This window comes from Microcaecilia unicolor, chromosome 1 (assembly GCF_901765095.1).
Source record: "Microcaecilia unicolor chromosome 1, aMicUni1.1, whole genome shotgun sequence".
NCBI lineage: Eukaryota > Metazoa > Chordata > Amphibia > Gymnophiona > Siphonopidae > Microcaecilia > Microcaecilia unicolor.
In genome coordinates, this window is record NC_044031.1 from 395,831,314 (window position 1) to 395,859,147 (window position 27,834).

Genomic DNA, 27,834 nt, shown 5'->3' on the forward strand with positions numbered 1-27,834 from the left:
TGGTATTAAATGAAACCTTGCCATTTCTAGGGCAAATGTTGAGATGGAATAGACAGCACATGAAATCACTCTTGCCATGTAAAGGCATTCAATCTGCTGAGTTCTGACAAAGTTAGAGGCCTTACCGACCTTGCTTACTCAGAACAGGGTTAAACAAGTCAAATTAAATTTCCTGATCCACTTGTCTCACGTTTGATATGGGTCATTATTCATGAAATCCAAAGACCTAAAAAAAAAAGGAATTTGCCCCAGAGATTTTATAACTTTTTATCCTGAAACCAAGTTCTATCTGTTAAGTAAAAAAAAAGTGACAGCCATGGAAAGAATTCTTGTACAAATACCAAGTTCTATCTGTTAAGTAAAAAAAAAAGTGACAGCCATGGAAAGAATTCTTGTACAAATTTAATGTGTTTCATCCACTTTTCAGTAACTGTTGCATTTTAAATTATGATGATTAAAGAAAGCAGTGCTTATAGTACACATTCTTATCTTGCCAAGCATGCTCGTGATACGTATGGAGGACGGTGGTGACGAAAGGGTTGAAGTCAGGTAAAAGACAAGATGGAGGGAGAGATTGGTTGCTTTTGGGAATTTTTTTTTTTTTTTTATCTCAAGTGAATGAATCTTAGGGGCCTTGTGCTAGAGGTGGCGGCCATTTTTGTTGCTGCTCGTTAGGTTCCTTTTACTGCAGTAGGTAAAAGGGCCAAAAAATGACATAGCCATGCAGTAAGTTCACATGTGCTGTATGGTCATTTTGGGGGGAGCACGTGCTGTATGGTCATTTTGGGGGGAGCACTTACCACCACCCATTGAGGTGGTGGCAAGGGCTTCCCACTCTAATCCAGCAGTAACCAGGCAGTGCACAATGCTGCTCGATTACTGCCATGTAACCCCTGTGGAAATATTTTTAAATATTTCCACTAGTGCCGGAAATGGCATGCGCTAGGGGTGGAACTACTGCCGGCACCCATGTTGGGCTGACGGTAGTTTGAGTTGCCATGTGGCAACCCTTTAGTAAAAGGGCCCCTTAGCTAGGCAAACTGGATAAGCCAATTTGGTCTTTTTCTGTCATCCTATATTATAGCCATTCACTAATGTTGCCATTAGCATGTGGCCATTTTTTTAAATTACTGCATGAGCACTTACTGCCACATGTTTTGTAGGCAGTAAGGGCTCACATGGTATTCCTGTGCTAACCAGGTAGCATATGCTAATATAGATGTGCTATTTAGTACAGGAATGATCACTCTCCATCCTCTGACATGCTCCCTCAAAAATATATATATTTTAGCACACAGCTAGCAAGCCTACATTTGGCAGTTACCACAGGATGCCTGAGCACATCCCATGGTACACCATGTTAAACTGCATTAGGTGTAAATTAGTGCTTAGTAAAAGAGTCCCTATATTACAAAGAAGGTTTGTCCACTCAACTGATTTCCATTTTATTTAGGTTTTCAATTTGATTTATTTTTGTTTTATTTCATTGGTATTTTTTTAATGCAACACAAAACCTCCAAAATACAAAATGGAAAAAAAAAAAAGGTTCTCTCCTTTAAAATGTTCACCTCCCTCCAGCCAAGTCTAAAGGGTCCTTTTACTAATGGTAAAATGTGGCACTTAGTGCAGAGCTCTAGCTGCACAGGCCGAACAAATTTGCCACTGGGCCGAGCTGCATCTACAGTCCCTGTCAGCAGCTCACATTGCCGGTCAGAGCAACGTGCAAGCCGACTATCTAAGCAGGCATCAGATCGATCCAGCAGAGTGGGAATTAGCAGACTATGTATTCCTGCAGATATGTGCCAAATGGGGCAAGCCAGTGATGGATCTTATGGCGACCAGTTCCAATGCCAAATTCCTTTGCTTCTTCAGCAGATGGAGGGATCCTCGCTCTGCCGGGTTGGATTCCTTGGCTCAACCCTGGCCCCTGGGCTTGCTGTATGTCTTCCCTCCGTGGCTCTTGATAGGGCGAGTGCTCCTGTGGATTCAGCTGCATCCAGGAGAAGTGGTGCTCATCGCCCCGGATTGGCCCAGGAGGCCTTGGTATGCGGACCTCCGACAGATGCTGTTGGAGGCTCCCTTTCCATTACCTCTGCTTCCGCACCTGTTGTCACAGGGTCCGGTGGCCATGGAGGACGCCTGCCGCTTTGGTCTTATGGCATGGCGATTGAGAGGGCGCAATTGAGAGATAAAGGCTACTCAAATAAGGTAATTTCCACTCTCCTGCAGGCCCGTAAGCACTCCACTTCTATGGCTTATGCCAGGATTTGGCGCCAGTTTGAAGTCTGGTGTGTTTCAAGAGCGCTTTCTCCGTTGTGGGCTCCTGTCTCGCCGATTCTGGACTTTTTGCAGGATGGTGTACACAAAGGCTTGGCCTATAATTCCCTGCGGGTGCAAGTGGCAGCATTGGCCTCCCTGCGTGGCAAGGTTGAAGGCATGTCCTTAGCTGCTCATCCAGATGTGGCACGGTTTCTTAGAGGGGTGCTTCGGCTCCATCCTCCTGTGCGGGCACCTTGTCCAGCTTGGAACCTGGGGTTAGTATTGAAGGCCCTTCAGGGGGCTCCCTTTGAACCGCTTCGGCGTGCTTCAGAGAAAGATGTGACACTAAAGGCTGTCTTTTTAGTGGCCATTACCTCGGCGAGACGGGTGTCAGAGCTCCAGGCGCTGTCCTGTAGAGACCCTTTTCTGCAATTCTCAGAGTCAGGGGTCACGGTTCGCACCGTGCCTTCCTTCATGCCTAAGGTGGTTTCAGTGTTTCACCTAAACCAGCCTGTTTTTCTTCCCTCCTTTGTTGAGGAGGAGTTTCCAGGTTCATTTGGCCAGTTGCACCTTTTGGATGTGCGCAGGACTCTGTTGCAGTATCTGCGAATTACAAATTCTTTCAGGACCTCTGATCATCTTTTTGTGCTGTTTGCAGGTCCTCGCAGAGGGTCTTCAGCGTCTAAAGCCACTATTGCCCATTGGCTCAAAGAAGCTATCTTTTCAGCATATCTGCTGTCTGGCCGGGCTCCGCCTGAAGCCTTTAAGGCACATTCCACAAGAGCGATTTCCTCTTCCTGGGCGGAAACTGGAGCACTATCTCTTCATGAGATTTGCAGTGCTGCAACATGGGCTTCTAAGCTCTCTTTCGCCCGACATTACAGGTTGGATGTGGCTGCCAGGAGGGATGCGCGTTTTGGAGCACAGGTGCTAGCGCGTGGTGTGGCTTGTTCCCAACCTATTTAGGGATTGCTTTGTTACAGCCCATACGTAATGACTTCATCTGCTTGATGACAAGGAAGGGAAAATTAAGTTCTTACCATGATAATTTTCTTTCCTTTAGTCATAGCAGATGAAGCCATGAGCCCTCCCTGTATAATTGTCTGTATTGCAGTGATTCTGATTTTAGGTGCTGTTCTTGTTTCCTGAAGTTATATTCCTTCTTTGGGGAGTCGGAAAACAGTCTTCAGGATTCTTGTTACAGTTATAGGAGCATGAGTTCATTCCCTCCAGTTCATGTTTTGGGAGGATGAGTTCATTTCCTCCTTTTTTGAGTTCATGCCCTTGTTAAGGGGCCATCGTTCGCTGTGAGGAAAGTTCATGTTATTCCCATTGCAGTTTGCCATACTGCTTTGGAAGCTTCAAATACTGAAGAGACAGTGGAGCTAGCTGGCCATGAGACACTGAGAAAAGTTGAGTGCTCTCTATCTCCCCCTGCTGCTTGATGGACACAACCCATAAGTAATGGCTTCATCTGCTTGACTAAAGGAAAGAAAATTATCATGGTAAGAACCTAATTTTCCCATTTTTATTCATGTTACCCTTATACACTAGTAAAAAGGAACAAAGCTTGCCTTTAAGAAAATGAGAATTTAACAAAAATATGATAAAAGGCAAATATTAAGAAATCAGCACTTCCTCTTGCAAAACTAAAATCAGTATATAGAAGAAGACATCCAAAATAAGATTAAAGATGAGAGAAAGCAATACTGACTAATCACCCAGTTTCAGAAAAATAGCTGTCAGAATGGTAATTGGGTGTTTGTGAGGTTGCTCCAGAACTACTTGAGGTACAGAAATTTGGTTTTGTTTTTAAGATCCATAACCCTATAACAATCATGCTCAAGTTGAGTGGTTCCTGATGAAGCCCTGAAGTGGGTGAAACGATCTGGGCCCTGTTGAATAAAATTGAAAGTCACAAGCTGAAGTGTGGGGTTTCAAGCCAGCTAAGAGAAAGCTTAAGGTTTTTTTTTTACTTAAGCTATGCTGTAGATTGAAAAATGTATTGTACTCAGTAATGTTTTAAACAAATCAGCTTCATTTGTTAATGTGTGGGAAAATATACCCTATGAACGAGACAAGATCACAGGCACAAAAATCTTTTATAGATATCAGTGTTCTGTTGGTCAGACCTTGGTAGAAACCTTGGTTTCTGAGGGTATTTCCTACATGTTTATCATTACTGATATTTATTCATTTTTGTGCACAACCCTTTGAGATTGTGTTTGGCTGTTTCTCAGACCCTACACTATTAGATTACACAAGCAGGAGTTACAGCTCATACTGTTTATTGACTATTCGGCTCCCCCATAACCTAATATGACAGTATTTCAAAAGCTGTCAAGCTGCAGATTTTTCCTGAAGTATCTGGAACGGCGAAACAGGGAACCCCTGTCGGGCACTTCAATTCATTTGCTTGAGGTAAGTATTCATTATATAGACTGTTGGAGCTGTCTAAATGAGAACTATACATGAAAACAATTTTTGACCGGTGGCCAGTATTATAATTGAACTATTTTTCTTCTTCGGATGTAAGGTTTGAGGATCAGTGCTGAATTTGTGAGAATTTGATTTTCCAATCATATGGAGTTTTTCTTGACCTATGATTATTGAGAGCTGCCTTTGTAAGTTATGGTGGTTGCCAGCAGGGTTGGACTCGTTTTCGACTGAGGTCTTTTTTTCTCCACATTTTTTTGAATTTAGTACTACTCTGTTCCTCTGCTTTACACCCTATTAGGTAGCACTTTTTTGTTGTTGATTTTGTGTATTCTATTTTCTCCTTGGGCTTTGAGCTGCCCCATAATCCCCATCACACTATATACCACATCTGCTACCGATGGTCCAGTATGTCTTATATTCTGCACGTCTTATATTCCACCAGAACCGATATACTCATATCACCCCTCTCCTCAGGTCACTTCACTGGCTTCCAATCCGATACCGCATTCAGTTCAAGCTTCTTCTCCTCACCTACAAATGCAAAGTCTGCTGCCCCTCACTACCTCTCTACCCTCATCTCCCCTTACGTTCCCACCCAAAACCTCTGTTCACAGGACAAATCCCTCCTCTCAGTACCCTTTTCCACCACTGCCAACTCCAGGCTCCACTTATTCTGCCTCACCTCACCCTATGCCTGGAACAACCTTCCTGAGCCCTTACGCCAAGCACCCTCCCTGCCCATCTTCAAGTCTTTGCTTAAAGCCCACCTCTTCAATGCTGCTTTCGGCACCTAACTCTTACCTTCAGGATATCCAGACTGCCCCTATCGAACTGACTATTCACTTGTCCTTTAGATTGTAAGCTCTTTGAGCAGGGAATGTCCTTTTAAGTTAAATTGTACAGTGCTGCGTAACCCTAGTAGCGCTTTAGAAATGTTTAGTAGTATGTAGTGAGGTGGAGGAACAGGAGATTTAGGGAACCTTTTACTAAGGCGCGGAGGGCTACTGTGAGGGTAGTGTGCGCCAAATTGGCATTACTGCTGGGCTAGCATGTGACCTGGTGGTAATTCTGAGTTTGGTGTGTGCAAAATCCTGCAGTAGAAAATAATTTTCTACTGGGGGGAGGGGGTGGTGGTGTTCCCAGCGGTAATCAGGAGTTGGTGCACACTGTATGGTTACCGTACGGGGCACATGGGCCCTTAACACTAGGTCAATAGGTGGCAGTAAGGACTCAGGCCATAAATAGGCATGTGCTTGTTTTCATTTCAGTGCATGCTCATTTCCCGGACAATTAAAAATAAGCCCTTTTTCATAGCCATGGTAAAATAATGGCCCAATGAGCCCACGCCGCAGAAGAGAGTGCTGGAGCGGTCTCATATGGGCACTGGCCCAGGGCACTACTTCCATCGTGGCTGTCATGGAGCCCAACAGCTGCACATAGTCCCAAGCTCTGGGAACTGAGCAGTCCAGGAGCCTGCCCACCTGGGCCTGAAGCTTGCGGTTCCGGCTTTCCGGCAGGAACACTCTGCCCGTCTTGGTGTTGAACCGCACTCCCAGATATTCCAGGGACTGTGTCAGCAGAATCTGGCTTTTCTCCTGGTTGATGATCCATCCCAGGGAGCTCAGCAGAGCAATGACCTTGTTTGTCGCTCTTTCGCGCACGCCAAAAAGGAGGGGGCCCGAATCAGCCAGTCATCCAGATAAGGATGGACTTGCACTCCTTCCCTGCGGAGATACGCTGCAATGACGACCATCACCTTGGAAAAGGTCCGTGGGGCCGTAGCCAACCCGAAAGAGAGGGCTAGGAACTGGAAATGCCGGCCCAGCACTGCGAAACGCAGGAAACGCTGATGCAACTGCCAGATAGGAATGTGCAGATAGGCCTCCTTGATGTCCAGGGACGTCAGGAACTCTCCCTTCTTCACTGCGGAGATAACAGAGCGGAGAGTCTCCATGCAGAAATACTGCACCCTCAAGGCCCGATTGACCCCTTTTTAGGTTGAGAATCGGCCGAGAAGAGCCTCCTTTCTTTGGCACCACAAAGTAAATGGAGTAGTGTCCCGTACCGCACTGTTCTGCGGGGACTGGAGCCACCGCACCCAGGCGGATCAGATTGTCCAAGGTGTGCTGAACCGCCGCCACTTTGAGCGGGGACTTGCAGGGAGACGTTACATAACAGTCTCTTAGAGGCCGGCAGAATTCCAACTTGTAGCCATCTCTTATCACTTCCAGAACCCATGTGTCTGAAGTTACCCTGGTCCACTCGTCCAGGAATGAAGACAGCCGTCCTCCTATTTACCCTGGACCAGGGGCCCGTCATTGGGTACGAGACCCCGGGGCAGGACCGGAGGAAGTACCTCCTGGTCGGCGGTCTCTGCGAAAGGAATGCTGCTTTGGAGAGAACCGCTGCTTGGAGAAGGAGGCTCCAGACTTGCCCGGACGATATCGACGGGCCTCTTGAAAACGTCCCCTCACGGGACCAGAGCAGGCACTACTGGACTTCGCCCTGCTTTCCGGCAACCTCTTTCCTTTAGAACTGCCGAGCTCAGTGACAATCTTTTCCAGCTCGTCCCCGAAAAGCAATTTGCTTTTAAAGGGTAACTTGGAGGCCTGGTCAGCAGACCAATATTTAAGCCAAAGCCACCTACGGGCGGCAACTGTCTGAGCAAGACCTTTAGCCGAAGCTCTCGACGTCATAGAGAAGGTCTGCCGAATCCAGGACCAGCCAATTCACCCTCAAGGACGGATCCAAGGGGGAAGTCCACTGCACCACAGGCAGGCATGCCCTGGCCACATACGAGCCGCATACTGAAGCCTGCAAGTACAAGGCATCTGCCTCAAAGGCCATCTTTAAGGCTGCTTCTAGTTTTCTGTCCTGAGGCTCTTTGAGGGCCGTGTCGCCCTCAACCGGCAAGGCCGTCTTTTTTTGTCACTGCCGTGATCAGAGAGTCCACTGCCGGCCAGCGTAAGGCCTCTCGTTCGCCCTCAGGCAGGGGGTAAAGCCGGGACATAGCCCGAGCCACCTTGAGGCTCGCCTCCGGAGAGTCCCACTGAGCCGAAATGAGAGTATGCATGGCTTCATGGATATGAAAGGTCCTGGGTGGACGCTTGGTTCCCAACATAATGGAGGGACCAGCCAAGGCTGGAGGAACTTCATCTGGCGAGGAAATGTTTAGAATGCCCATAGCCTGAATCAACAGGTTAGGCAGCTCCTCCGAGCGGAAAAGCTGCGCTGCGGAAGGGTCATCAGCTCCATCAGAGCGAGGGTCAGCCTCCTCCATAGAATCCCCCCGCTGGGAAAATTCAGAGATGCTGCCCTCATCTACCTCTGAGCCAGAGTTCTCCAAAACAGAAGGCTCCACCCGCGGACGCTTAAACAAAGCGGGCACCTCAACCTTGTCAGCCACAGAAGAGGCCCGGGAGGTTGGAGCAGCATTTTGCAGCTGGAACGCCTGATGCAGCAGTAACACAAACTCGGGGGAAAACCCCTCCTGTCTGTGAGTCTCTGTGGCCTGGGCAAAGGCCCTAGCAGAGCTCTCAACCTCAAACCTGAGAGAGAGGGAGAGGAGCGTTGCACCATCAAAATGGCGTCCATAGCGTCACTCCACTTGGTTGTGCGGGAGCGCTTAACTTTTTTACTGCCACCCAAATCATGGGCGGCTGCACTAGACTGGGCCGCCCGAATTGCCTGGGCAGTCAATGGAGGAGGGGTGGCTAGTGGGGGATGGGCGCCCAAAGAAGAAAGGGCGGTCATGGCGGGAAAAACCGTTGACGCCGCAATGGCGGACAGCCCGGCAAACTCGGTATCATCAGAACCAGTTAAATAGGGCAACTCTGCCTCCGCACCCCGCACCTCACCACTGACCGCGCAAACGCGGTCAGGAGAACATCTTTTAGCGCCCTTAAATTCTGCCGCCATTTTGCACGAGGGAAGCATTCGGGAACCCCCTGCCCGCTGATAAAAGGTAAAATTACCTGCTTCTTGCTCCGAGCTGTGACAAATTGGTGTTCCCAGTGAGCAGCTGAAGATAAACATCTATTTTAAACGTTAAAAATTTTTTTTTTTTAAACGGAGCCAGCGGGAGGGGGAGAAATGGAGGGACCTGGAACCACCAGGTTTGCACTTGCTCAAGAGAGCCCTCAACCCCAGGCACTCAACAAAGCCTAAGCAAATAGGTGTGGAGGCCAAGCCAGAGCTGCTGCGTGTGACCACACCTGCTGAGATAGAGAGAATACTGAGGACTTCCTGGCAGCACATGACCACATATAGGGAGGCAAAGCTTTGCTCTCTATCTCCACCTACTGGTAGATGGACACAACCCACCAGTCTATGGATTGATCTGCTTGATGCTATGGAAATTGTATTTCCACGGCTTGAACCAGAAGTGAGTTCAATGTTATACAACTGCAGTTTTTATTCTTTTTCTAACATAATAATGCTACTGCTACTACTACTTAACATTTCTAAAGTGCTACTAGAGTTACGCAGCGCTGTACAGTTTAACAAAGGAGGACAGTCTCTGCTCAAAGGAGCTTACAATCTAAAGGACAACATGTGCAGTCAGCTTACAATCTAATGGACAACATGGGCAGACAGTCAATTGGGGCAGTCTAGATTTCCTGGATAGAGGTAAAATGATTAGGTGCCGAAGGTGACATTGAAGAGATGGGCTTTGAGTAAGGATTTGAAGATGAGCAGGGAGGGGGCTCTGCGTATGGGCTCAGGGAGTTTGTTCCAAGCATAGGAAGAGGCAAGGCAGAAAGGGCGGAGCCTGGAGTTGGCGATGGTGGAGAAGAGAGCAGAGAGGAGGGATTTGTCCTGTGAGCGGAGGTTTCGGGTAGGAGCGTAAGGGGAGATAAGGGTAGTGAGGGGCTGCAGATTGAGTGCATTTGTAGGTTAGTAGGAGAAGTTTGAACTGTATGCGGTACCTGATTGGAAGCCAGTGAAGTGACTTGAGGAGAGGGGTGATATGAGCATATCGGTCCAGGCGGAAGATAAGACGTGCAGCAGAGTTCTGAACGGATTGAAGGGGGGATAGGTGGCTAAGTGGGAGGCCAGTGAGGAGTAGGTTGCAATAGTCAAGGCAAGAGGTAATAAGAGAGTGGACGAGAGTTCGGGTGGTGTGCTCAGAGAGGAAAGGGCGAATTTTGCTGATGTTGTACAGAAAGAAGTGACAGGTCTTGGCTATCTGCTGGATATGCGCAGAGGAGAGGGAGGAGTCGAAAATGACTCCGAGGTTGCGGGCAGATGAGACTGGGAGGATGAGAGTGCCATCGACTGAGATAGAGAGTGGGGAGAGAGGAGATGTGGGTTTGGGTGGAAAGATAATAAGCTCTGTCTTGGACATGTTCAGTTTCAGGTGGTGGTTGGACATCCAGGCAGCAATGTCCGATAAGCAGGCCTATACTTTGGCCTGGATTTCCGCAGTGATGTCTGGTGTGGAGAGATAAAGCTGGGTGTCGTCAGCATAGAGATGATATTGGAAGCCATGAGATAAGATCAGCGAGCCCAGGGAAGAGGTGTAGATTTGAAAAAAGAAGGGGTCCAAGGACAGATCCCTGAGGAACTGCAACAGAGAGCGGGATGGGGATGAAGGAAGATCCATGAGAATGTACTCTGAAGGTACGCTGGGAGAGATAAGAGGAGAACCAGGAGAGGGCAGAGCCCTGGAACCCAAGTGAAGATAGTGTGGCAAGGAGTAAATTATGATTGACAGTGTCAAATGCGGCGGAAAGGTCGAGGAGGATGAGGATGGAGTAATGGCCTCTGGATTTGGCAAGGAACAGGTCATTACAGACTTTGGTGAGTGCCGTTTCTGTCGAGTGTAGAGGGCGAAAACCAGATTGAAGCGGATCGAGGATGGCATGAGAGGAGAGAAAATCGAGGCAGCGGCTGTGAACGGCGCGTTCAAGTATCTTGGAGAGGAAGGGTAGGAGGGAGATGGGGCAATAGTTGGAGGGGCAGGTAGGGTCAAGTGATTGGTTTTTTGAGGAGAGGTGTGACAACAGCATGCTTGAAGGTGTTAGGAACGGTTGCAGTGGAGAGAGAGAGGTTGAGGATATGACAGATGGAGGGGTGACAGTAGGAGAGATGGTGTTAAGTAAGTTGGTGGGGGATCGCGTCAGAGGAACAGGTGGTTCATTTCGAGGTGGAAAGAAGGTGGGCGGTTTCCTCTTCGGTGATATTAAGAAAAGAGGAAAAGGAGGCCTGGGTTGGTTGGTTGAGGGAGTGAGTTAGGGGGTGAGGAGGAGGAGGTGGTTTGGTAGTAAATTCGAGGTTGATCTTTTGTACCTTATCGCGGAAGTAGTCAGCCAAAGTTTGAGGAGAGAGTGAGGGGGGGGGGGGAGCGGAGGGCACTTTAAGGAGGGAGTTAAGGGTGGTGAAGAGACAACGAGGGTTGGAGCTGAGGGAATTAGTTAATTGGGTGTAATAGTCCTGTTTGGCAAGGAATAGGGATAGGGAATAACGGATGGTAAAGTTTCCTATCGATGGTCATGGATTGTATGTATCCATCTCTCCTATCCCTATTACATTCTTGACTCTAAGAATCAAGGTCCACTTATTCTTTTAGAAATTCATTATGTCTGAGTGCTACGTTTCTAACCTCAGGGCATGATTATTTATTTTACATATAGACTTCAGGTAAAACAGTGCCATGTGTATTACCTACTGGTGGTTTTTCTATTTTATGAAAAACACTGTTGTCATAACCAATTTGAAAGAGTCCTTATATTTAAAAGCCAGGCAAAGCTATTTTATCAAGTGCAAAACAAACAAGAAGAGCTGACATCTGAGTCAGGCTGCAGATTAAGACTCATTTGAATCCTTGTTTCCTTTCCCTGTTGTAATGAACATTACTTAATACAGAAAAAGCTAGTCGTCTAGCTAGGAAAGCAATGTCCTAGTTTGTACATATTGTAGAAAATTTGAAGTGTATTTTACAAAAGGCTCACTGAACATTGAGCCTTTCACAAAATACTCATAAAGATGTGGGAAAAGCCCATGTATGTGCTGGAACCTATTTTAAAAATATACGCATTCACACATGAAATCAGCCAATTTTTACAACCTACACATATAAGTGCAACTACTTATATGTAAACGTGCTGTATTTTACAAAATTAGACATCTTTCACCTAGTTTTAAACATCAGAGAGGTAAGCACAATGGCCCTCTCAAAAACACCTCCAAAACCTCAGTCCAAACAAGACACTAGTATGCCTCTGAGCAGATTTAAATGCCAAAGGGTACATTTTTTAAAGTATGCATTTATTGCTGTTGCAAAAATAAGTAGGACATGCATACTTTTCAGGCTTGCCCAAACCATACCCAGAATACACCTTCTTCAAAACCGTACAAGCCACATATATTATATTATATATTATGTTATATACATATTATATATACTCATGATGTATTGTAAGCAACTTTGAGCCTGCAAAGAGGTGGGATAAGGTGGGATACAAATGCAACAAATAAAATAAATATATGTGGAAGTAGTAGTGGCTTCATTTAGAGGTCCTTTTACCAAACTGCAGGAAAAAGGTCCCTGTGCTAGCAGCAGGGGTCTTTTTTCCTGTGTGTCAGGGCCCTTTTTACAGCAGCAGGTAAAAAGCCCCCAGACAAACTTGGCCATGTGGTAAGAGAATTCCTACCACATGGCCATGTGGCAGGGAGCCCTCATTGAGGTGGCAATAAGGGCTCCTGCGGTAACCCGACAGTAACCGTGCAGTGCACAACGATGCCAGGTTACCGCCATGCAAGCCATTTCCAGAGGTTTTCTTTTTGCCATGGAAATGGCACGTCCTCAGGGTGGAACTACCACTGGTGGCCACATTGGGCCAGAGGTAGTCTTGATTTAGCATTAGGTAAGCCCGTGTTGGGCTTACCGACACTTTGTAAAAGAACCCCTTAAATAGCTACTTAGATGCAGAAGGCTATTTATATATATATATATATATATATATATATATATATATATAAAAACCTGCTATTTACTTAACATAATTCACGTAACATAATTCAAATGTTGACTACTGTAACGCCATATATGCGGGATGCAAAGAACGGATCTTAAGGAAACTCCAGACCGCACAGAACACGGCAGCTAGACTCATTTTCAGAAAGACAAGATTTGAAAGTGCTAAACCTCTTCGCGAAATACTACACTGGCTACCAATCAAGGAACGAATAGCCTTCAAAATTTGCACTCTGGTCCACAAAATAATCCATGGCCTGGCCCCAACCTACATGACCGAACTTATTGACTTATGAACTAGAAACATCATCGAATCAACAAGAACGTTTAGAAACGTCCTTTACAGTTTGGGTAATGGAAGTTTCCATTACTCAAACTGTAAAGGACTAAAATACAAATCAACATATGCATCCAGCTTTTCCTACATTTGCATCCAGCTCTGGAACGCATTACCTAGAAACATTAAAGCTGTGAACACCCATCTAAAATTCCGAAAAGACCTCAAGACTCACCTCTTCCAGAAAGCCTACCCAGCAGACCTGAAGTAATTCATGAACAATGCATCACATCTATCGAACTAAGAAATGAACAATACCCCTTCCACATAATCATATTACTTCATACCGTACGAATTTTACCACTCCAGTTATAATTAAGCGTACTTCTATCCTTATCCTACTCTGTATTGCTCACTAGAACTTGTAGTCCCATCCCCTGAGACTTATCAGCCTCATTGGGATTACTTCTTTCTATATGCTACTATATATTCGTCCCAGAGTTATATTCTCTTTTCCAGAACCTTATCAGCTTCCTTGCACCTACTGTTACTCTATTTTCCACTCTGTATATATTCCAGGAGTTAGTACTCTCCTCTCCGGAACCTGTAAGCCACATTGAGCCTACTGCTATGCGGGGAAAATGTGGAATACAAATGTAATAAATAAATAAATATTTACAAATGCCATATAACCCTTCTAAAATAACTTCCTTAGTTGCTATGGGTCCAAACGAGTAGCATGGTAAAAATCTATGCTTTTTCAATCCTGATTTTTAAACTACCACACCAAAAATATTGAGGTCAATATTCTGTGTGAGTTAACTGGGTGGGAAAGACTACTATCTGGCTAACTCAGGAAGACTGGGTCTTGCCCCAATAATCAGTGGCACTTAAGCAGCTAATGTTGCTGAATATCTGCTTGGACCACCTTGGCATGATCTGGTTAGTGTCAGGGGGTTTGGGGGCAAAGGCTGGTGTTAGACATGCTGGGGCCTAGGACAGAAAATTGGAACGGGGCCCCAATGCCTGCCAGCAAACTGTGGTGCTCATTTTCAAAAGAGAAAAGCATCATACAGTGGCAGAAGGATGTTTTTCAAGCAAAAATGTCCAAATTGTGATTTTTGAAACTCTAATTTGAGATGTTTTTTTCTTCGCAGTTTGTCCAAATTTCAAGGGGCTGTTGGGGGCGTGTTTTGGGTGGGCTAGGGCGTTCCCAAAAGTTAGACATTTTTCTGCCATAATGGAACAAAACCAAAATGACTGGGGCAAAAATTGAGACGATCTTGTCTAGACCTGTTTCAAATACAACTAAGTTAGAAAAAGGTGCCCTAAATGACCAGATTACCATTGGTGAGATTAAGGCATGACACCCCCCTTAATCCCCTGGTGGTCACTGATCCCCTCCCACCCCACAAAGATTTGACAATACATACCAGGCGCCATGATAGCTTCAGATATGATGGCCATTCCTATTAGAGCAGCAAGCTGCTCCCAGGAGTAGGCTAGTGGTTAGTGCAGTGGAGTGTAGAGAAGTGTACCCAAGGCTATTCCACTCTGATGATACACTTGTGGTGGAAAATGTAAGTCCTCCAAAACCACTAAATACCTGCTATATCTATGTATAGGTGACACCTGCAGGCTTGAGGGCTATTGCATAGGTGCACAGTGAGGTACAGTAGTTTTTTTGTTTCTGGAAGGCTCACAATACAATATGAGGGTTACGATGAAAGTTGTATCTGGGACCTTTTATGTAATGTGCACTGTAGTGCCCCCTAGGCTGCCCCACTACTCTGCTGGGATGTCTGTTTGGCCAGTCTACTAAGAATGCTGGTCCCCAGACATACCAATGTCTTGTTTTTGTACGTTTTTCCCCCAAAAATGATACCTAAAGAAAGATGAACCAAGTACAAAAACATCTAGAAAATGGCAATTTTTAAAACAAAAAATAGACTTTTTGGGTTCAAAAATCATTCTGTCATTTGATTTTTGGATGTTTTTCACAAAACGTCCCAAATCTGATTTAGACGTCATGTCAAAAATGCCCCTCTGTTTCTTCTTCAGCTTAGGCCAGGCTTGGAGCCCCCCCCCCCCCCCCGTAGCATGGGGAGAGGGGGTTGTACACCTTAACACCAGCCTTGCTGTGGGTGGAGTCTGGATAAAACCAGGAGTTAGCCGGTTAGCAGCAATTTTCAGTTAATCATGTTAGGAAGGGCTCTCCTAAGTTTATCCAAATACTTATCCAGGAACTGGTCTGAATATCGCCGATACCTGAATAAGTTTTTGCAGATCAAAAGTAAAAAAGCAGATCAAAAAAGACGAAAAAATAGAACAGGAGGGTAACAGAAGAAGTGGTTTATTGAGTCATTCCGTGTCAAGTGGACCAGGGGTCCCCATCTCAGATTTTGATGAAATTTGGTACATAGTTTCTTTATGATAAAAAACTAAGCTGCTTATACAGAAATTCCTTGTATCAGTTTTAGAAAGTAAGTATTCTTTCAAAACAATTCAATCTTGTCTTCCAAAGTGGGGACTTCATTCTACATAAAAATAGCCATACTGGGTCAGACCAATGGTCCATCTAGCCTAGTATCCTGCTTCCAACAGTGGCCAATCCAGATCACAAGTATCTGAGAGAAACCAAAATAGCAAAATTCCATGCTGCCACTCCCGGGGGCAAACAGTGGCTTCCCCCATGCCCATCTCAATAACAGACTATGGACTTTTCCTCCAGGAACTTCTCCAGATAATGCTAACCACTGTTACCACATCCTCCGGCAACGAGTTCCAGAGCTTAACTAAATCTGGCAGTCCTTTTCTTTTGCAGAGCATCTGGAGAGGAGTATAAATTTTACCTTTCCTAGTTATTGAGTACTATGAGGGTTCTGAAGGTGTCCAATGAATTCTGAAGTTATAGCTTATATTTGTCCTCATTTGGAGGTTCTAGGAAAGGTGAAGCTCTGTTTTCCTAGTTTCTCTTATTCCTGATCCTGATTTCTCCAGTGGGCTTAAAGTCGCAAGTGATCATTGCCTTTAAGGGGCCCTTCTAGAGTGCTAAGCAGTTAGCATGTGAAGTAACATATTTTGCTAATGCACGAGTGTGGTAACAGTTACTGTACTGGCTTGACAAAATGTGCTAATTCATGCGCTAGCTGCATATTTTGTTCAGGAGGTGATTTTGGAAAAGGAAGGCTCCATTTACAGTATGTAATGGTTATTTACATGTGTAAAAGCATGAATGTGTAAAAGTATGGATATTACAATTGGCACTACTTATATGCAGTGGCTTGCAGATATTTAAAGCAGCACATTTTGGGTGTGGCTTGAGAGGTCCTTCAAAGCGTACATGTATTACATAGTTTAGAATAGAGACATTTCCAGGATATATGACTCCTATCAGCACTTACACCTTTAAATTGCATGTAACTGTCAGCTAACTGCTATGTTTGGATCTTGGGCTTTGGAGGAAAGCATGAGGTGGAGTTTACCTCTCCAGGGTTCAAAACCACCTTGAGGTGCAAAAACTTTGAGTTTTTGAGGATTGCACCTTGATTCTCTGTATATGAAAACTTGTGAAGCCCCCTAGTTGCATACCCATGCATCTAGTGCTACTGAGCAATTTTGTTTAAAATTGCTCTCCCATTGTATGGGTTACCACCTATAGGTATGGCTTTGACAGTGCCATGTGTTTTAGAAAAGGATTCATATTTGCCTAGCTTTTTCTAAAATGCCAAGGTTTCTGAACATACACCTACATTTCCATATTATCTGCATGGCAGAAATTAAGCATGCTTTTTATTCTGTGGGAAAAATAACTTTGAGTGTGTTTGAACAAGCAGTTCTTTTAATTCTGCACAGGTTAGAAAAACTGAATGCCTTCCACATGAATGTGGTAAAAGAGCTGAAGAGTCTTGAGAAAGAAGCTCAGGCATTCATAGATCTGGAGAAGATGACAGTGGTATGTGCATCTCTTGCTTTGCCTTTTTTACTAGTTTAACACAACTGACTTCAAAATAAAATAGTTCCCTTTTCCTTTGTAAAACAATTTTATAGGACTTCTGGAATGACAAGTCTGTCAAACTGGGTAACGTTTTGCGATCTTCAGGTCCACAGGTGTTTTTCATGCTCATAAGCTGTCATGAGGTTAAAGTACCTTGGTGGTCTTCCCAGTGGTTCATCAAGAAATAAGGCCTGTTCTAGCACAAATGGCAACCCCTCCCTTCCAGCTTCTTTTCACGCTTTGTGTATGTTTTCACTATTCTCCCAACATTTGCTCTAGACTAATGATGGTGGTGGGCCTAGCATTTGCTTCACTTTCCTTACCTTTCCTTCTCAGGCCACAGAACTCACCACCCTCAGTCTTTTGCCATACCCAGCTCAGTCTCCTGTGTCTTCCCATCTCATGCCAGGTGCAGCACTCTACTTTTCACCTTGCCCCCTTCACACCCTGCACCTGCAGCTACTTGTTCTAACTCACGTGGCTGCTAATGTCACCACCTTCTAGCCAGGAGTATCCTGAGCCAGAATTGCATCTTACGTGACATTCCCCCTAGCACTGTACCACACCCAGTGCAGGGGGGACAATGGACAGAGCAGTATTTGCACCTCTGTCTCCCAGCTGTCAGGACAACCCTGCTTCTAGCCCAGAAAGCTGCTGTTTCATGTGGGAGGTGCGTACCTATGTAGGAAAAGCTGGATGCATGTGTTAGTATTTTAGTCCTTTGCAGCTGGGGAAATGAAGATTTAGGAATGTGCGTGCTGATCTTTTAGTATTTCTGAGTGGCAAGTCTATGAGGTCTGGCATGTAAACCGGGGCGTCACCGTAAATAATTTTCTCCGAGGACAAGCAGGCTGCTTGTTCTCACGATTGGGTGACGTCCACGGCAGCCCCAGGATCGGAAGATCTTCCTAGCAACAGAAGTTTGCTAGCTCTCACGTGATCCGTATGCCTCGCGCATGCGCGACCGCCTTCACGCCCAAATGTGAGCGTGCTCCTCAGTCTCTCTTTTTCCACGATTCAGAACGGACGTGTACCGATCGATCTGTGCCCCAGAGAGGCCCCCGCCGCGTTCTTCGCCACAGTTGTAGCGCCTTTCCAGCTTGTTTTCTTCTCGTGTATTCTTTAAAAAAAAAAAAAAAGAGGAAGAGAAAAAGTTTCCGCTATTTCGTAGTTTTTATCCTCGTAAGTTTTCTTTCTTTTGCGAGAGCGGCCCTTTTCGCTGCCCGTCCGGGTTTCCCCCCCTTTTTTGGTGCCCTATTTTCGGCATCATCGCGTTTGACCTCGCCGGCGTGATTTTTCCGCCCATGTCATCGAAGCCTGCCAGCGGCTTCAAGAAGTGCACGCAGTGCAACCAGACAATCTCGCTCACTGATAGGCACGTCTCATGTCTTCAGTGTCTCGGGACTGGTCATCGCCCTAACACCTGTACTTTGTGCCTCCAGCTCAAGAAGAGGACCCAGGCTGCGAGATTGACTCATTGGAACATTCTGTACAGAGCCTCGTCCGGTCCTTCGGCGGAGCCAGCGGTACCGGGGTCATCGCCGTTATCGATGTCGGCATCGGAGGGTGCATCGATGTCTGGCGTGCAGGTGATGGCTGTCCAGAGATTCTACGCTGGTAGCAGTGAGCCATCGAGTGGGTCTCCACCTGCCTCAAGGGCACCTGCGGTGCAGGCCCCCCCCCCCCCCCGGGATTAACCTCCTTCGGACCCGGCCCCGAGGCGACGTTTGGATTCTACGTCGTCCTCTTCGGTACCGGGAGGTACCGTTGGTGTGCTTCGAGCGAAGGCAAAGAAGCATCGCCATCAGTCACCTTCCTGTCACGATACCGAGAGCTCCGGGACACCGAAGGATTCGGTACCCGTGAAGCATCGACACCGGGAGGACCACTCGCCCTCCATACAAGAGGTGTTGATGCGCTGTGCTTGACATGGAGGGTAGGGCAGGTGAGAGAGGAGAATTGCTGGACATGGATGGATGGATGGAGGGAACAGGAGAGAGGAAATTTGCTGGATATGGATGGATGGAGGAGAGGGCAGGGGAGAATGGAGAGTTGCTGGACATGGATGGATGGATGGAGGGCAGGACAGTCAGGAAGGAGGTGCACATCGATGGAGGGGAGGGAAGAGAGGAGAAATGGAGGGGAGGGCAGAGAGGAGGAGAAATGTTGGACAAGGATGGAGGGGAGGAAAGACGAAGGAGATGCACACGGATGGAGGGGAAGGGACAGAGGAGAAATGCTGGACATGGATGGAGGGGAGTGAGGAGAAATGCTGAATTTAAGGGCTGGATCGTAACACTTTGAGGGCAGATATTGAAATTCAAGGAAGGACAGTGACAGGGCTACAGATGGTAGTCATAAGTACATAAGTAATGCCACACTGGGAAAGACCAAAGGTCCATCGAGCCCAGCATCCTGTCCACGACAGCGGCCAATCCAGATCAAGGGCACCTGGCAAGCTTCCCAAACGTACAAACATTTTATACATGTTATTCCTGGAATTGTGGATTTTTCCCAAGTCCATTTAGTAGTGGTTTATGGACTTGTCCTTTAGGAAACAGTCTAACCCCTTTTTAAACTCTGCTAAGCTAACTGCCTTCACCACATTCTCCGGCAACGAATTCCAGAGTTTAATTACACGTTCGGTGAAGAAAAAATTTCTCCTATTTGTTTTAAATTTACTACACTGTAGTTTCATCGCATGCCCCCCTAGTCCTAGTATTTTCGGAGAGCGTGAACAGACGCTTCACATCCACCTGTTCCACTCCACTCAATATTTTATATACCTCTATCATGTATACCTCAGCCGTCTCTTCTCCAAGCTGAAGAGCCTACTACTACTATTTAGCCCTAGCCTCCTTAGTCTTTCTTCATAGGGAAGTCGTCCCATCCCCGCTATCATTTTCGTCGCCCTTCGCTGCACCTTTTCCAATTCTACTCTATCTTTGTTGAGATGTGGCAACCAGAATTGAACACAGTACTCAAGGTGCGGTCGCACCATTGAGCGATACAACGGCATTATAACATCCTCACACCTGTTCTTCATACCTTTCCTAATAATACCCAACATTCTATTCACTTTCCTAGCCACAGCAGCACACTGAGCAGAAGGTTTCAGCGTATTATCAACGACGACACCCAGATCCCTTTCTTTGTTCCGTCATTCCTAACGTAGAACCTTGCATGACGTAGCTATAATTCGGGTTCTTTTTTTCCCCCACATGCATCACCTTGCACTTGTTCACATTAAATGTCATCTGCCATTTAGCCGCCCAGTCTCCCAGTCTCGTAAGGTCCCTCTGTAATTTTTCACAATCCTCTTGCGAGTTAACGACTTTGAATAACTTTGTGTCATCAGCAAATTTAATTACCTCGCTAGTTACTTCTATCTCTAAATCATTTATAAATATATTAAAAACCAGTGGTCCTAGCACTGACCCTTAAGGAACCCCACTAACTACCCTTCTCCATTGCGAATACTGCCCATTTAACCCCACTCTCTGTTTCCTATCCTTCAACCAGTTTTTAATCCACAATAGGACATTTCCTCCTATCCCATGACCCTCCAGTTTCCTCTGTAGCCTTTCATGAGGTACCTTGTCAAACGCTTTTTGAAAATCCAGATACACAATGTCATCCGGTTCCCCTTTGTCCACATGTTTGTTTACTCCTTCAAAGAATTGAAGTAAATTGGTCAGACAAGATTTCCCCACACTAAAGCCGTGCTGACTCGGTCTCAGTAATCCATGTCCTTGGATGTGCTCTGTAATTTTGTTTTTAATAGCTTCTACCATTTTCCCCGGCACCGACATCAGACTCACTGGTCTATAATTTCCCGGATCTCCCCTGGAACCTTTTTAAAAAATCGGCGTTACATTGGCCACCCTCCAATCTTCCGGTACCACGCTTGTTTTTATGGATAAATTGCATATCACTAACAGTAGCTCCACAAGCTCATTTTTCAGTTCTATCAGTACTCTAGGATGAATACCATCCGGCCCAGGAGATTTGCTACTCTTCAGTTTGCTAAACTGCCCCATTACGTCCTCCAGGTTTACCGTGAATTCAGTAAGTTTCTGAGACTCATCCGCTTGAAATACCATATCCGACACCGGTATCCCACCCAAATTTTCCTCGGTGAAGACCGAAGCAAAGAATTCGTTTAATCTTTCCGCTACATCTTTGTCTTCCTTGATCGCACCTTTTACCCCTCGGTCATCCAGCGGCCAACCGATTCTTTTGCCCGCTTCCTGCTTTTGATGTACCGAAAAAATTTTTTACTATGTTTTTTTTTGCCTCTAATGCTATCTTTTTGACATGCCTTATGCTGCTGCTTGTTATTTTCAGACGGTTCCTTCTTCCATTTTCTGAAGGCGTTTCTTTTAGCCCTAATAGCTTCCTTCACCTCACTTGTCAACCACACCTGCTGTCTCTTGGACTTCCGTCTTTCTTTTCTAATTTGCGGAATATGTTTGGCCTGGGCCTCTAGAATGGTACTTTTGACCAGCATCCACGCCTGCTGTACCTTCCCAATTGCCCCTCTGTTTTTTTTAACCGTTCTTCTCATTCCATCATAGTCTCCTTTTTTAAAGTTAAACGCTAACGTATTTGACTTCCTATGCATAGTTACTTCAAGGTTGATATCAAAACTGATCATATTATTATCACTGTTATCAAGCGGCCCCAGTACCATAACATCCCTCACCAGATCATGCGCTCCACTAAGGACCAAGTCTAGAATTTTTCCATCTCTCGTCTGCTCCTGCACCAGCTGCTCCATAAAGCTGTCTTTGATTTCATCAAGGAATTGTACCTCTTTAGCGTGTCCCGATGTTACATTCACCCAGTCTATGTTTGGGTAATTGAAGTCACCCATTATTATCGCATTGCCCATTTTGTTTGCATCTCTGATTTCTTTTATCATTTCTGCATCTCTGGACGCATAAGGACACAGGAGGATGGTGGACATGGTGAGTGAAAAAATATCAAATGGAAAGAAGACACTGTCTGGGACCAAAGCGAGTAGAAAAACTAAATGATCAGACAAGAAAGGTAGAAAAAAATATTTTATTCAGAATTTAATTGGAATATGTCAGCTTTTGGAAATGTGCATCTGTGATATTTTGATGTAAGTTTCAATTTTTCTAGTATTGCTGCATTCCGAGTCTAACTTCTTGATGTAACTTTCCAGTTCAGTATTTTGCCTTCATACTTCTTTTATTTCTAGTTCCATATGTCATATCTGTTGTCATGTGTTTTTCATGTGTGATCAAGATGCAGTATTCTGCTAGTGTGTAGTACTTGCAGCCCTGTTTGTTTTTTTTCATTAGGTAGTTTACTGGTGTTTTAGAGCCCGGTGTAATTACCGTGCTGCCTTTCCACGCATAAGGTTGTAGCTCATCCTGTCCTTGGAATTAGTGCTGTTATGGTTTGGTAAGGTTATGAGTGTGTTTTTGCACAAGTTTGTGTATAGTGTTTTGCAGTGGAGAGATTGTGTGTTGGCCTTACTGAGGTGGCATTATCACAACAGTACCCTAAAATTTTTTATAACACTTATTGTTTAATACAGAATATTGCAAACACAACCAAGAACCACACTCAGATAAGGTACCCTAGTAACTCACTCATACCAGCCTTTCATACCGCCATCCACAATCAAATTGACTTTAATCACTTATTATATACTTGTGCTATAACATTCCATCAAGATATTTATCAGTACAAGCACAACAAATACATAGAGCACAGTCCACTTTCATTGGAGTGAAATGACCTTAATCAAACTGATCACCACCAGTCCTGAATATCATCAAGTCGCCAGTTCTCCAGCGCTGTTCTTTATGCATTATTCGCCTTCCAATAATATACAGGACTTAGTGTTTTACAACTCCGTAATGGGACTTAGCTCTCATGTCCAGATAAACGTTCACGTGCAAAGGTCATGATGGACTCCTATGACGCCACGCAGCTTGAAGAGCACTACCGTCTGGGACGAATATCACACCACAGATCAACTCCACTTTAGCTCCTCGATGCAAGACCGCAATTTGTATCGTCCTTCATCAGGAGGAACAACTCCCGACACCTTCGGGAATAAATGTCCAAGTGAGGCCTCCAGTATCCACCTCCAATCTTGGCTTACTGAGGTGGCACCAAAACATCAGAAAGGGTTTTAGAGCCTAAATCATGACACACTACCTCTTGAAGGATCTACATATAGAGCTTATGCATTTCTATGGTCTACAGTGGCATGGTATGGGAAAGGGGGTGGGGAAATACTACTGGAGAGAAAGAGGGAGTGCTGGGTAAGGAGGAAGGAAGGGAGAAAGAGCTGGCTTTTTTGGGAATAACCATAATGTATATGTATCGGATATCATACATATTCATTATGGTTATTCCAAAAAAATCCTGCTCTTTCTCCCTTCCTTCATTCCTCCATATTAGCATATTCATTTGTATGTATGTATGTATATATATGTATGTATGTATGTGTGTGTGTTTATATGTATGTGTATATTCAAGCAACCGTTACTACTAATTAGATTCACCAATCTTTATTAATATCAAATAACTATTATAACAAATGATTAAATACCCATGCACACTCTATCATCCATACTCATTCATCCACTTAAATTAATCCTATTTATCAATAAAATCACTTCAAATACATATTTCTTCAGTATTACACACTCCAGCAGATCCTTCATTAACAATACAACACAGCATATAATACCCCTTGCGTCAACTTTTTCAGACATTCCATCAGAATTTACAGTCCACCAAACAAGGACTAAAGTCTTATATATGCTTCCAATGACTGCACAAATATTGCTAAATCAACCGATGATATGTTGACAAGGGAAAGTTCTTGCACTAGCCGTGAGATTGTTGAAGGTACACAACTAACGTAAATCAGATCTTCTTAGGATATACTCCCCCACAATAGTTCATGGTATTTCAATTGATCGAAGAACCCGACACGATCATGTTTCACCCATAACGGTGTCTTCAAGGATCATTCACTCTACCTGGGGATACAGTGTGCAAATAATCATTCCTAAACCCCTAACCAAAACTACATAATCTATCAAATATAAATACACATCTTTAAAACTCATACCGGTTCCTATCGGTAATCAGGAGCTCGCGTACACCAGCAGCACTGGAACGAAAAAACGCCCACACATGCGTACTGGCTATCCGGGATTCTCAGTGGTTTAAATATCCTACTAAATGCTCAGCCAATCAATCTCCCTATTGAGCCTACCCGGGGATACTGTATTCCAACGATGAATCAACCGCTGCTCTTTTCTTAATAACATCAGAGAGAGATTACCCCCCTCTCTCCGACTTAATCTGATTAAGAACTACAAATCTCAAATCCTGGATTGTATGTTTGGCAGTGATCCAGTGAGGAACAAGAGGGGCATCCATACGTTCTGTGCAAATACAGCTTAAGTGTTGGGCAATCCTACACTTGATTTTACGAGTAGTTAACCCAATATACCATAGCCCGCAAGGACATACCACCCCATACACACAGCCCAGAATCATAATCGGTATACGATCTTAACCTGTAGATCTTCTGTGTGGGGGGGATAGGCACCTCCCGGACTTGTAAGGCAATATATGCAATGATTGCATCTAAAGTGCCCCAACTCCATATTATCACTGACCCCTCTATTCTTCCTACTCAACTGTTCACCCAAATTCATCCCCCATGTAAACGCAAACCTGGGGGTGGATTTAAATGTCTCGTGAATAGTAAGTATAGGCCAGTGTCATTGAAGAATCTGAATAATCTTATGGGATGACCTCGTATAAGGTAACGCACATGTCAAAGCTTGATCCTGACTCTTTAGACCTCCGCGCCCCTGTTGCTACCCACTATGAAAATTGAAAGCTCGTTTTGCCGCCCTTTTCACTATCTTTGTGGGATAACCCCTTAATTGAAACCTTTCAATCATGCTATCCGCTTGTCTACAATATTCATCTCTCGAACTACATATTCTACGCGCCCTAAGAAGTTGGCTTCCAGGAATACTGTTCTTCAGCAGAGTGGTGTGATGGCTCCAATAATGCAACACAGTGTTGCGATCTGTGTCCTTACGGAACAATTTAGTATTAAATTTGCCATCAATCCAAGTTATATTAACATCTAAAAAGTTAATTTCATGATATCCAATATGATAGACAAATTTAATATGCTCACTCACAGAGTTTAGAATTCTGTCTGTTTATGGCCACACTTCGAGCAGTTTTGCATGCCTCCAAGTCAGGTTTAAGGCTTAGAATAGATAATTAAGCTCTATCTTCAGCTCTTCCAGTCTTCACTTCCATAGTGGATGTAACGTATCAGGGAAAATTTCCTTTTTGGTATGAGTCAATCTATATTTAGCAATATTTCCATCAATTCAGCTAAGGTTAGACTAACTTTCCTGTAGTTATCAACCTCTTCCCTATTGTCACTTTAAGAAGAAAGGAGGCATTTTCTTCTCCAGTCTTTTGGAGCCACTCCGATTATTAATGGAACAGAACTGTCTATGGAACCATCAGCCTCTTTGTGTTGTCTTAACAACCTAGGATATATCATCTTTATACCTGGGAGCTTTGGAGTTTGGCTCATCCTGAGATTAATGGGAGCAAGGACTTTTTTTATTATTTTATTTTATTTTGTTTTCGCTTAGGGGAGGGAGAATACTTGGGGTTGATGTTCTTATAGGGGGATGAGGATGCTACATCTGTAGGCATGCTAATGTTGGCCAAGAGCATTAGCAGAGTAGTTATAACTGCTGAGGAGGTGTAACTAACTTTCTATCTTAAAGCAGATCACCTGGTTTAATGTCATTTGCACTGAGGTCTTTTATTATTGCTGAACAGGCTTGCCATTTAAATTCCGTTTCACTAAACTTGTTTGTTACCGTATCTTTTACCCACCTCCCCACTCCCGCTCGAAATCTTGGGGTCATCTTTGACTCTTCTCTCTCCTTCTCTGCTCATATCCAGCAGATTGCCAAGACATGTCGTTTCTTTCTTTACAACATCCGTAAAATCTGGCCCTTTCTTTCCAAGCACTCTACCAAAACCCTCATCCACACCCTTGTCACCTCTCGTTTAGACTACTGCAGTCTGCTTCTTGCTGGCCTCCCACTGTGTCACCTCTCCCCTCTCCAATCGGTTCAAAACTCTGCTTCCCATCTCGTCTTCCGCCAGGGTCGCTTTACTCATACTACCCCTCTCCTCAAGTCGCTTCACTGGCTCCCTATCCGTTTTCGCATCCTATTCAAACTTCTTCTACTAACCTATAAATGTACTCACTCTGCTGCTCCCCAGTATCTCTCCACACTCGTCCTTCCCTACACCCCTTCCCGTGCACTCCGCTCCATGGATAAATCCTTCTTATCTGTTCCCTTCTCCACTACTGCCAACTTCAGACTTCGCGCCTTCTGTCTCGCTGCACCCTACGCCTGGAATAAATTTCCTGAGCCCCTACGTCTTGCCCCATCCTTGGTTACCTTTAAATCTAGACTGAAAGCCCACCTCTTTAACATTGCTTTTGACTTCTAACCACTCGCCTCCACCTACCCTCCTCTCCTCCTTCCTATACACATTAATTGATTTGATTTGCTTACTTTATTTTTTGTCTATTAGATTGTAAGCTCTTTGAGCAGGGACTGTCTTCCTTCTATGTTTGTGCAGCGCTGCGTACACCTTGTAGCGCTATAGAAATGCTAAATAGTAGTAGTAGTAGAATATAAGAACATAAGAATAGCCATACTGGGTCAGACCAATGATCTATCTAGCCCAGTATCCTGTTTCTAATAGTGGCCTATCTGTCTAACACTGCAGTATGTCCACATGGCAAGGGGGGGGGGGGGGGGGGTAGGGCGGTATGGGTGTTTTGGCAGGACTAGGGAGGGGCCAAAGATGGACATCCTGCTTCGCTTGCAGAAGTGGAAGGGGGATGTCCATGTTCAAATGGATGCCCGTAATTAGGGAAAGGGAAATGGGACCTGCTATACCACCTTTCTGTGGTAACTACATTCAAAGCAATTTACATAGTATATACAGGTACTTATTTGTACCTGGGGCAATGAAGGTTTAAGTGACTTGCCGAGAGTCACAAGGAGCTGCAGTGGGACTCGAACCCAGTTCCCCAGGATCAAAGTCAGCTGCACTACCACTAGACTACTCTTTCTCGCCGGTATAGACCTGGTATATGACACATCCAGGTTACAGAACATATAGTAACATAGGAGATGACAGCAGATAGAGACCCTTATGGTCTACCTAGTCTGCCCCAGATAAACTCATAAGGGTATCCTTGCCATTTTCAGAAAACAGACCTCTGCTTGGTACTGGTCTTCCCCAGTTATGGAAGCTGAATCTGTCCAGCTACGATCGGGGCACAGACCTTAGAAGTCTGCCCAGCACTGGTCTTGCTTCCCAATTACTGGTGTTGCCATGTAATCACCACTAAGCTTGTTTGGTTCCACACCTTCTAAACAGGATTTCTTTGTGTTTATCCTGTACATTTTTAAATTCCATTACCATTTTCATCTCTACCACCTCCCACGGGAGGGTAGTCCAGGTATCTACAACCCTCTTCATCATTAATCCTCCATCAGTGCCCCCCCCCCCCCCCCACACACACACACACACAACCTCAGACATACCCTCTACTTCTACCACCTTCTCATCTCTGGAAAAGGTTTGTTTGTAAATTAATATCTTTCAAATATTTGAACACCTGTATTATATCACTCTTTTCCTCCAGGGTATACATGTTCAGGTCCTCAAGTATCTTCATATGTCTTGTGATACAAACCCCAAACCATTTTGGTCGTTTTTCTCTGAACCACTTTCAAGTCTTTTAACATC

At 45.0% G+C, this 27,834-nt stretch overlaps 1 long non-coding RNA gene across 1 annotated transcript; it reads right to left on the reverse strand.

Annotated features, from left to right (window-relative positions):
- Window positions 1-5,151: 5,151 nt before the first annotated feature.
- On the reverse strand, window positions 5,152-27,792 carry LOC115460286. Its single transcript, XR_003940447.1, has 3 exons — window positions 27,718-27,792; window positions 21,300-21,304; window positions 5,152-5,164 (listed from the first exon to the last, which is right to left on the reverse strand). It is a non-coding gene; the product is annotated as an uncharacterized LOC115460286 (long non-coding RNA).
- Between the last annotated feature and the right edge of the window lie 42 nt (window positions 27,793-27,834).